Below are 12,028 nucleotides of genomic sequence, written 5' to 3' on the forward strand. Positions count from 1 at the left end.
GGTCTCAGCCCACACTTTGGTAGTTTCAAAAGCCCCATCTCTGGGCTCAGAGCAGAGCACTGGGGCTGAGCTGCTGCAGCCACAAAGCCACATCCTGCTCCTCCAGTCCCCGAGCCCCCCACGCCAGCCTTCCATGTCCAGGAGCACTGTTCCACCCTCCTGGATTTCTCAGGACTTTCTTCCCCCCAATATCCAGCTGAGCCCCTGCAGAGCAGGGCTGATGAGGAGGCACCAAACACCCCACAGGCAGAGCCCTTCAAGATGAGATAAGAAAATCTTGTCTGCCTGATTAGAGTGTCTTCCTGCAGGCCAGCATGACCCCAAGGCTCAGTCACATTTGAAAGATGTGCCTTTAGCATCAAAACACCTTTAGGGTCTACCTACCAAGCATTTTCCATGAGGAAGGAGACTCATTGCACAGGGGTGCTGATCACCTTCCAGGAGGAGAGCAGAGGCTGGATAGCACCTGGGTTTGCCACCTTTTCCAAAGAGCTGCCAAATTCATCACTCAGGAGTTTGCTTGTGATGTATTATTTAAAAATATCTAGAAAATACATTATAGATGCAGGGTCTTTTCTTTGCCAGTTCATTTTAATGTTATTGATTATTCTTTAAATCACTTATTTTGATTTTGCGCTGAAGCATTTCGTCTTTGGGCAAAAGTACCAAAAGCAGCTTCTCGATTTATGGATGCAATTTTTGCTTCAGCAATTCATAGTCTGAACAACCCCTGCCTTTTGTCTACACTAGTAAAAGCAATTTTTACATGCAAAAATTCCAGGAAATTTGAATTGCTTTTAGAAATTATCCCTTACATTGATTAATCCTTCCCTTTTTCGGAGTTTGATTGTGAATTCACCTTATGTGTAAAGCTGATGGAGGAACCTTGTCAACCATGGGTTTTGCTTCTCTTTTGAAACATTAGCAATTTACTGGCTTATTGTATTTTCCTTTTTATTTACTAGAACACTATTGAATTTTCTAATGCTAGTACCCAATCACTTAGAGCTGCACAAGAAGAGCCCATGTCCTAACCACAACTAATTTCTCCTCCTGGAAGACAGTTTTGGCAGATTACCTTAAAAAGTAACAAGCTGCTTTCACCGAAGGGCCTGGTGACAAAGCAAATTAGTACCTCTGAAAGGCTAGGGCAAAACAGATATTTATGAAAGCTAACAAAAATTTAATATACAATGCAGCCAGGTTGTGCAGTTGCCCATTACAGGACTGCAGAAATTACTAGTTTTAAATAAATGATCCCTCTCTTCACATCTTGACTCTTTTTCGGCTGTCCTAAGAGTTTTAGTTCAACAAGGGGAAAAGGAAAAGAAAGTTTAAGCTGAAAAACACTTCCCACTCCAAGAACAAGATCTGTGTTCCTTGTGCCTCTGCTGGAGAAGGCAGATCTGCTCCTGCTGTGGTACTGCAAGGGTAGCCTGGAGCATCTTTGCTCTGCACTGAAGTTTCTCTGAAACCCTTTGGAGATCTGTGCCCCAGAACTCGACACTGAAAACACCACCTCGGGGTGCCCACATCACCCCAACAGCTCTGGAGGCTCTGGCATTGCCAGCAGCCTCTCAGCTGCTTCGCTGTGTCTGGAGCTCCTTCCCTTCCCCTGGCAGCAGGATGCTCAGGGATCAGCCTGTGCAGAGCTGTGGTTTGCTGACAGCTGCACTGGGAATTTCCTCAGTTGCAGCTTTGGGCAGCTCTTTGCAGAAGTGAACAACACGTGGCTGCACCAGCAGCCAGCAGAGCCTTCCTCAGAGCATCTGTGCCCATCCCTCTCTTCTGGATGTCCAATCTCAGGGCGAGCTGCCTGAACAAACCTTGGGCTTCTTGCTCCTGCTTGCCATGGCCACACCATACACCAGGCAGTGCTGCACATCCCTGTGCACAGCAGCTTCCCCTGCACAGGGCTGCCCACGGGGAGCAGCACCAGGGCAGGAGCTTTTCCAGCCATGGCAGGGGAAGGGAATAGTTCTGAGCAGAGGGAGGTGGGTCCAACCCCTGTTCTTTCCAGCTGTAGCTCTTTGAGTAATTCCAGGAGTGTCCCTTCAAGAAATGCACCCCATTCTTGTTCTCTGCACTGAGTACTCTCACAGGGAGGGGGGCTTCATTCCTGGGAGTGGAATTCCCCTGCAATTTTTGTTGTTTCAAGCTGAGTTGACATAACCTAGGCCAAGCAGGTAACGCTGCTGCACACCGTGTACCATGACACACATCTCAGAATGGTCTCTGCTAGACTGAGCCTTGATGATCCCTGCTGTGATATCCCCTCCTAGCATCCTCTCCTGACTGAGCACAAAGCTTCATGGCTCATCTGTTTTGACTGGGGAGTCAAACTGCAAGGGCAGCACTGATGCAACAGTCCTGCCATTGTCCAGACACCCGTGCTCTCTCTTCCCTCTCTCCCAAAACTGCACCTCCTGCCCAAACTGCACCTCCTGCCCACTCCTCCTGCCCAAACTGCACCTCCTGCCCACTCCTCCTGCCTCTGGCCCTGCTGTTCCTTACATGTGCACCCCGAGCATCTCCATCCTGCCTGTTCCATGATTAGCTGCTGGAGCTGCAGTTGTTGGAGCTGGGAGTTACCCTAGTCCTGTAGTAAACAAGCAGGAGGTGAGCAAAACGCTTTTAGCCATCAGCTTAAGAGAAATGCTTGTGTCTCAAGACCAGATAAAATGTTATCTATTTAAAAACAAATGAGAAATGGATACTGCCCTAAGATTAGCAAGGTCCAGGAATCAAACTCAGCTCTATGAAAAGAGCCCTGTTATGGCCATTCAAAACTCCAGTTTGTGGGGCTAACACCTCCTACACTGAGCATCATACATTTGGAACGTGTCCTCATGGAAAAGCAATTCCCAGCACAGGCAAGCTAAGTGGCAGTTTCTACTGGTGTTGCTTTGCCAAATTTCTGGCAAGGGCAGGCTCTTGCCACTGCCAAGTGAATTGCACTGCCAGCAAAATTTATTCATATTGGTGGGGCTGAATGGGGGCTCGAGTACCCCCCTAGCACCCCTGTGCCATGGGAGCATACAGCTCCCCCAGCACTAACCTCAGCTCAGGAGCCTCAGATAGCTTCTCCCAGGTACAAATCATCCCCTGACACTTCATGCCCTCTCTCCAACCCCAGGATTTTGTTCCAGACCTGGGAAACAGTGAAAAGCAATCAAACAAACATTTCAGAGTCAGAAAAGGTGTCTGCAGTGGATGTAAATCTGCAGAGTTGCTGGAGCTCTTGCTTCATAAGAACCAGCTCACCCATTTTAAGCTGATTCACTCTCCCACTCCTATCCCTGATAATCTATAACTCTTGCCTCTCCAAGCGTCCAGAGTTAGACAAGACTTCAGATTTGTCCCTGGAGATAATCTCTAGGAACGGTTTTTTAATCCCTAGAGCACTTTGCAAAACAGCATGAGTGTTGTACTGCACTTGGGAAAGTTTAAATGTTATTTCAGTCTCGTGCAGAGGGTATTAAGGCAGTTCTAGGAAGCCAGGGCACTACCAGGGCACAGAGCACTGCCTCAGGAGCACTTCCAGTCCTGGGGCAGAGCTGCTCCCTCAGCCAGGGCTCTGTGCAGTGAGCTCAGCATCCCCAGCCAGGGGGAAGTGGAGCTGGTACCTGCTACAGGCTGTTTCTGGAGATACCACCAGCCCAATGGGGACACACTTCTACAGCCCACAGAGCATCCCTGGCTTCTGTGCAAGAGGCCAAAACCAGACCTGAGCCATGGGGAAGAACCACCCCCTCCCCAATACAAACCTTTGCCAGTGAAATTCCCATGTGCTCATCTCCTTTGTATCCCTCCCAGCAGCTGCCCTGGGAGCCTCCCAGCCATGGGGCAGTGCAGGCACTGCATCCCACTGGCATGCCCAGGCCAGGGCACTGCTCAGTCACAGGTCAGTGGGAGCTGCAGGGATCCTCTGCCTCTGGGAAATTGATCCAGGCTAAAAGCAACTTCAAAAAACCACGTTTAACCTGAACTCTTATCTTTTATCCCTTTAAATATCCAAGCTGCCACTTTGCAAGCCTGAAGCCTGGACTCCAGCTACATTTATTTCCCTCTTTCATCCCAGCTGCAGCTCCTCAGAATTTATCTCTATGGTTAACTTCCCCTTTCATAATATTAGCACAGTTGAAGCACTTGCTTTCCTGTTGCAGGCAGTGATTATATAGCAAATTAACCACAAGCTGTTCAGTCCAAGTCCAGCAGTTGGAAAGATGCTCCTCTGAGTAATGGTTTGTGTAGTTGACGCTTTCATCTGTAATTTGCATTTGTAATAAATGCAGGAATAAAAAATGGGGGCCATATTTTAAAGAATAGCCAGCAATGGCAGGGGCAGGCAGGCAAGCTCATGGGGAGGGAGAGCCCTCAGGGGTTTGAGGGCTGCATCCCAGGGCACCACATTCCCCTGCACAGGGAGGGGAAACACACACCCAGGCTTCTCCTGCACACAAGCAGATTTTACACAGGGAGAAGGGGCTCAGGAAATTCCAGCAGAGGTGCTTGCACTAACAGTGGCACCCAGCACACACAGGCTGTTTGCACATCCCCAGTGGTGCAGGAACTGGAAGCCCAGCTGAATCTTGCATGCCCTGTGGCCTCCCTGCTCATGGTGGGGGTACAACATCCCAAAGATGACAGACCCATGCAGGCTGTGTCCATCCTGCTGAGTGGCAGGGGAACACCTGAGCCAGCTTTGCCAAGCTCCAGCCTGTGGGAAGGGGATCACTTCAGGGGTGTGAAGCACAGCTGGGACAAACTGAGCCCACCAAGGAACAAAACCCTCAAGCTGCAGGTTAATCCCTGCCCAGCAGAGCTGCACACCCAGGGACACTCAAGGATGGAGACATTTAGCCAGAGACCAAGCTGAGTGTAAAGCTAAAACACGGTGGGCAAGTGGTGATGCCTGGAAACAGGAATGCTGCACCAGTGTCCTGGCAAAGGGACAGTACTGGGAGGAGGAGAGGATCTCCAGAGTGCCTTGCTGACCCACCAAGGTGCCAAACCTCTTGTGAGGCCCTGGAAAGGCACTGGGAGCAGGAATGCGACAGCACTGATCCAAGCTTTGCCTCCCACCTGCCTCCTCAGTTATTTTTTATCATTCTTTTGATCCCAATTTCTCAAGTGTGAACCAGGTCACAGTTCCTGTCCAGCCCTGAGCAGCTCACCAGGACATGAACAAAGACCTGTGTTAGTGATTCCTGCCATCACAGCAGCCACAGAGCCTTAGGCAGTCCCCTCCCCTGCATCCCTCCCTCCCAGAGCTTTAGAGAGCCTCTCCCAGGTTACCCCAAATACTGGGGCTCAGCCTGCACACTCTGCCTTGGTGCTCCCTGCCTGTATTTACCACGGAGCACAGGGCACAGCCAGTGCCTGTGCACCTGCCCCAGGGAACTGCTCTGCCAGCTGGGGAGGCTGGGAGGTGACAGTGGTCACAGCATCACACTGATACTGATGCCTCAGGTCTGAGCTTTTACATTTTCCAGATTCTGTGCTGCTTTAGTGTGTGGGTCTGAGCTTCATATTTAGGGGATGGTGAGCTCTCTGCACAGAGCAGGGAGACAGAACAATTCCTTCTCCAGCTGGGGACCAAAGAGAACAGATCCAAATCTCAGCCCAAGAGCACAAACAACATGGGCTGGAGAGAGAAAAACAAGAGGGATGGCACTGCCTGGGCTAAAGGTGTAATTGAACAGTGAACTCCAAATTGAGTACAACTTATAAAAGTGGCCATGCATTTTGGGACCATTTTGGCTCACCTTGGGTGCAGCCCTGGCTGGGCTCTTGTGCTGCCTGAGGTGTATCCATGGAGGAGACCCTTTTAATAAATCCCTACTTTATTCTTTAGCTCTGTCCAGTCTCTGCTCTAGGTCAGCCTTCACAAGGCATCAATACCTTCTGGGAGATGCTCCTGTTTACCTCACTCATAAATCCCAGGTTTTGTGACACAGACCCACAGTCCTGGAGACAGAGAGAGAACAGCAGCAGCAGATTCCATCCCCCTCCCCACGAAAAGCAGCAGCCAGGCAGCCACAAGCAGTTTCCCAGGCCACACGTGTGCTCAGCCCATGCAGGTGAACCTGCACAGCCCTGGGGCTGCTCCAGGGGACTGTTCCCACTGCTCAGCACCTGCCACTCCTGCTCATTTGCTCAGCTGGCCCAAGAGAAGCATCTCTGCTTCCTAGAGAGGACACCAGAGTGAAGGCAAGGAATAAGCCTGTGATTTGTTCCACAAAAAAAACTCTGTTTAATTAAATAAGAAGTTGGACCAGAAGAGCCAGTTCCTTAATAAGATTTGGTAATATAATTATTTGCTACAATTAGGAACCAGCTGAAAATGTTCCTTGCTAACACTTTGGAGAAGCCCAGGATTTTAAAGCTGACTTGTCTGATGCCAGGGACCAATGTTATCTTTGCTTCTGTGTGGCAGCAAGGACATTTTTTCAGCACTATACCATAGTTATTACTTAAAAATCCTGCACACATGCTGTGGAGCTACCAAAAATATATACTAGCCTTCCCAGATGGGCAAACCCAGACCCAGGACTTAAGCCTTCCTTGTAAAACAAAATTCTCTTGCAGTGATGCTGCAGTTCAGCCAGTGCTGGCATGTGCTCTGCTCTCTCCCCACACCCAGCTGCAACAGGGCAGTTTGCCATGCTGAAATGCTCATTTTTCTGACCCCCTCCACAGCCAAACACACTAACCCCAGGTTCAAAGGGTCCCACAGCTTTTAAAGGCTTTCATCTGAGCTGAGATGAACTGAGTTGGGACAGGCAGAGCCCTCCAGCTGCAAGAAATGAAGAGCAAATCAGGTATTTGTGGGCAGGTAGGAGCCACAGCCTCCTGTGCTGGGAACCAGGGGCTCTTCATTTTTCAGTTCTCCAGCAAGCTCTCACAGGTAACACTCCTTCCTCCTGCTCTGCAGCTTTGAGAGGCCTCGTGCTGGGCAGCTCCTGCCTTGCCTGTGGCCTCAAGTCAGAGGGCACTCACTAGCAAGGAGGTACCTGGGCAGAGGGACAGGAGGGACTGGGGAAGGGAACTGTCTTGAGAGGCCTCTGGGAGCACCCCCGAAAGCATAAAGGTAAGAGATGGATGAACAGCATATGCACAGGAGGGAAGTTACACACATTGCACAGAGGGGAGAGGGGGGAAAAAGAAGATTGAATCTTCCTGGAGACCAGTGAGATTCTATAAACATAATCAAAATGTAATAGAAACTTTTTGGCAATGCTGTTAGAAGGAGAAAGCATCAATCTTCATGGAACTCCACTCAACAGGCTTTCTCCAGCTAATCAATCACGGTCAAGACATGGGCCGTCCCATCTGTCTGTGCAAGGGACCAGGAGGAGATTGCTAAGTGCCTGGGCTGGAGCTACCAGCTCAGTACCAGGCAATTCATCATGCAGGAAGGCAAGGGGGGAGCAGGCAGAGAAGGAAAATAATGTATAACACTAATAAAGTTTCTCCCCCCTCCTTCACTCCCAACCAATTTTTAGCGGAGGAGCCCAGGCCGGAGGGGTTGTCAGTGGGGAGGTGGGAAGGGGGAGATGCACTGGGAAGGACTCTGGGCACTCCAGTAAAAAAAGCCATCATCTGCACAGCAGCCCCTGGGCACAGCCCATGCTGCCACCCTGGCTGCTGGCAGCTGCACAGGAGCTGCTCTGCACCCAGCAGTGCTGCTGTCCCTGCCCCTGGAGCTGGGCAGGACACCACAGGGACAGCAGGGCTGGGGACAGGCAGAGGAGAGCCCAGGGCAGCCTGAGCAGCTGGTGCTGGGAGAAGATGCCAAGCCTGTGCCTGAAGACAGCCTATGTTTTCCCCTAAATGTACCATAGCACTTGTGGGGGGACCTGAAAACAGAATAAAGAGGAGTTGAAGGACTTGCAGCCTGTCCCACCTGCAGCAGAGGGGATTTCATGTCCTAACAACATGTACATGCACAGGGTGGGACTGACAGTGCCCACAGGAGTCTGCACTTCACTCAGATCCCCTCTGGCTTTGAGCTGTCACCCCAGTCCCTCCCTTCCCCAGCTGCTCACCCCCTGTCCAGAGGATGCTGCAGCAGGAGCTCGTGCCTTACACCAAGGCTGCCTGCACGGGTACCACCTCCCCTGCAGTGACAAAATGCACCACCCCTCCCTCCCTATCCACCCTCCTCCTTTTAAACCTTGAAGGTTTCTCCCTTCCACCAGGTTTTTGAAGACAAAAAGCACAGGGCAGCAGCCTTTGCCAGAGCCAGTGCTTTAATGCACCACTAAGAGATCCAAACACAACCCAGGTTTGAAATGTTCTGTGCTACTCTTCTCATCAGACCTCAAAGGACTTGACAAAACTGCCCTCACATTTACAAACAAGTAGAAAACCACCACAGGCTTTCCTTCAAGGACTCCTTTGACCTCACTGCAGACTCAAGCCCAGCTCTGCCATTTCCAGTCCTTCCTCTAACACCTGAATTGCCCTGGTATGCATCTAAACACAGTACTGACTTCTCTATAAAGGACCTTTTCTTCCTCATTTTTATGGCACAAGTATTCTTCCCACTAGTGTTTTGGCCAACTTTTGTAGAAATTCCTGCCTATTCAGCACCAGGTGAGTAGGGGAATGGGGAACCAGCAAAATGTGCTCCCATCAACTTCTTAGAATAAAAGGTCATTTGAAATAGAAAACCAATAGAAATTTATGCCCTAAACATTTTTTTTCCTTGTGCTAAATTTAATCTAGTGAATTGCTTGGGCTCTACAGGGGAAACTCAAAGAGTGACAATAAGTAGATGAGAGATTTATTTTTTCAGAATATTTATTCTTCCAGTAAATATAACATTTCTTCCTTTCCTACATGGATAAAAATAGAGCCCACGTAAACATGGAGCAACACAGGAATCTAGCGTCTACTGTAAGTAGAAATATAGTAACAAATTAAGTAGAACTACCTATTAAATAATCTTAACACCCTGAAAGTGAAGTTGCTTCATGTTTAACTCTCACAGGCTGCCCTGTGTCCAGTGACAAGAAGACTTGGTTTAACCATTATAATGGATTTCCTTCTGGTGTCAATCTCATCAAGTGATGCCATTTGTCCTCTTCTGTCAAAGCCCACTTCTCCCCTTTTCAACCCCCTATAATAAAAATGTTGGGCCAAAATTTTTTCTGGGGTTTACTGCCACGAGAAGACAGTGCAAAACTCTTTGTCAACACAGCAACAGAGAAATTATAAGCAGCTCAAAAACTTGAAGTTGCTTAAAATGTACCAAACTATCAGTTATTAGGAATTTAAAGCACTAACACATGGTTTGTAGCCACCTCACCTACACCTAGGTGTGCTTTTAAGCACAGGTAACCATTTATTCCATAAGCCCCAAGGTATTTGTAATCACAGGTAATAATTTATTAACCCTGTACTGCCAGAGTCTGAACATAAAGCACAGCTCATCAAAAACCAAGTTAGAGAGGCCACAAGCCCATGAAGGAGGTCCAGTATGATTTACTGAATTCAGGTCACATTCCCCCCAACTCTCACAGTGAAATTTTAGAAGAGCTGCCACCATCAAGTCCTGCACAAAGACAAGGCAGGGAGCATTGCTTGAGCCCTCTCAGAGGTCACACAAGCCCAGAGAATTCCTTCCTGACTCCAAAAGCCAGGCACAAGCCTCTGGGAAAGCAATCAGCTAGCACAGCCATAGCTCTGCTCAGGTGTCCTCCCCTTTTCCTCCTCTCAGACAAGACAGGACACCTTGTGCCAGAGAAACCAGAGAAGCCACACAGCCCTCAGACCCTTTCAGAGTGCAGCATCCCCCAAAGACTTCACCTCTCCTGAAGATCTGTCCTTCCTCCAGCTGCTCCCCAAGGCAAACCAGCTCCTCCTGCTCCCTTAACTCCTTTATTTCTCATCCCTGTGCCCTGTTCAGCTGCAAGGGGCAGGGAACCTCCTGCCAGAACTGGCAGCAGCTGCTGTGGGGTGTGGGGGTGTCTGCAGGAGCTCTCCCCACCCCAGGTGAGCACAATTCCAGCCTGGCATGGCCAATTTAGGTGGCAGCATTAGGGACAGGTTTCCTGCACAAAACCTCTTCTTTAGTTGATCTGGCCTTGTTCTCAAACCATAACCTCTCTCCCTAATTACCATGAATGTAAATGACCTCTGGGGTAAGGTTTATTGTAACGATAATTGAGCTGTGGGTTTTTAATAACAACCTCCTGGATTTTCCACTTGATTTCCTGATTTGCTTTATATTTCCAGGAGCACATATAAGGGTCTGAGACTTCACCAGGCTGCTTATATCAATCTGACCATGATCTTCACTGGTTCTTCAGAGTGTTTTAAATTGTTAGATGCATCCAAGCTTTTGGATTTTCAAGGAGTCTTAGGGATTTTGGCTGTGTGACATAACTTCCAGACTTGCTGTGGGATGGGGATAGCTGAATTCCATTGTCAAACACAGGCATTTTACTTTTCATCTCAACACAGGCAGCTGAAGTGTAGATCTCATCCAAGTGGAAGAGGGAATGCATCCAAACACTGGTATGAAGTAACAGGGCAGGAGCTCAGTACTAAGATTCAGGCAACTTATTGCCTCAAAGAAAGCTGGGAGAAGAAAATACATTCTGTAAACTGCTGGAAGAACTGAAGTAGTCAAAGCAGTGGAGAGAGTGGATCTCCAGGCAGTGGTGGACTTGGGTGCAGAAGGAAACTTTCAAGGCAAAAGAAGAAGATACACTGCTCAGCCCAGTCCAAGCCATAACCATGCAGACATGAAGGTGAAGACTTGTTTCTTCAAGAACATAAACAGCAAACAAAATCCCATCTTGTTTAAAGATTATTCAGTTTAAGTGGGAGGTTGTGTTTTTACATTATTGCTAATAAAGCGCACCAATAATTAATAAACGTTAACTAGTCCCCAGGGCTTTCCTTTTTTCGCATGTTTATTTTTGTGTTATAAATGCCATCCATTTTCCACAACTCACTAAACTGGTGGATAAGGAAAAGAATCCAAAAGAAGAGCCATAATCCTCAAGGGGAAGAGCAAGCTGTTGTTCCAATCAAGATGTATCCTGACAAGTCAAGTTGTTGAAACCCATTAATTAGCACTTTTGGAAACAGTTGCAAAGTTAATTATTCTTCTCTGAGATGAAAGAAAGCTAATTTCTGGCATTTGCTTTGACAGTGACACGCGCTAACATTTTTAGAGCTGACATCCCTCAAGATAAATGATGCTCTGAAGTGTGCATGCAAACATTTTGACTGGGAGCTACTGTGGTGAGCTGACGGCCCTGGCACCTCTTACTGCAAATATTTTGCATCTGTTGGGATTGCGATCAAAGTTTGGAGGCTGAGAGGAGGGTGGGGAAACTTTTTCAGCTTCAGGGAGGGTGTGGGTGACTGGCTTTGGCTGAGAGGCAATAACATCATGCAGGCAACACAATCTATTCTACTTAGGTAACTCCAATAGGGAATGTAAACCTTTCTGGCTAATTGCTGGCAAAAAGAAAGCCATTATTATACCATTGGAGTTGCCTTGCTGAAGGGTCATATTCTCTTCATGGGCTGGTAGCAGCAGGTGAAACAGAAGGTCCCCAAAATTAAGTTCTCTCTTGGTATGATCAGGTGTCAGTATCAGCTCATGTGTACTTGAATGGGCAAGATTTGGATTGTGGAAACTCAATAAAACTCTTCTTCCAAGCCCCAGTGTCCTCACTGGGAAGAACATTGGTGGGGTTTGGGATTTAGTCCCAAAAGCCCTTTTGCAATTTTGGAAGCTGCTTTGATCGTGTCCTTCGTGGGAAGGGTTTATCTGTAAATATAAGTTATTTAAGCCTCCTCTTAAGAATGTATTTCAATCCAGGATTGCACCATTCCAATAGAATTCAACTATATACCTGAAACCTTGCCCTCATCTTGCAATCTTTAGGGTGTTACAGATCCTCCTTTTTCACTTCAGGCCTTTGGACCACTGGCATGACTCCGTGATGGATCTGGGTTGAATTCTAGGACCCTGGTTCATCAGTTTCTGTCCTCATCTCTG

Source organism: Lonchura striata, chromosome 17 (genome assembly GCF_046129695.1).
Source record: "Lonchura striata isolate bLonStr1 chromosome 17, bLonStr1.mat, whole genome shotgun sequence".
NCBI classification, from domain to species: Eukaryota; Metazoa; Chordata; class Aves; order Passeriformes; family Estrildidae; genus Lonchura; species Lonchura striata.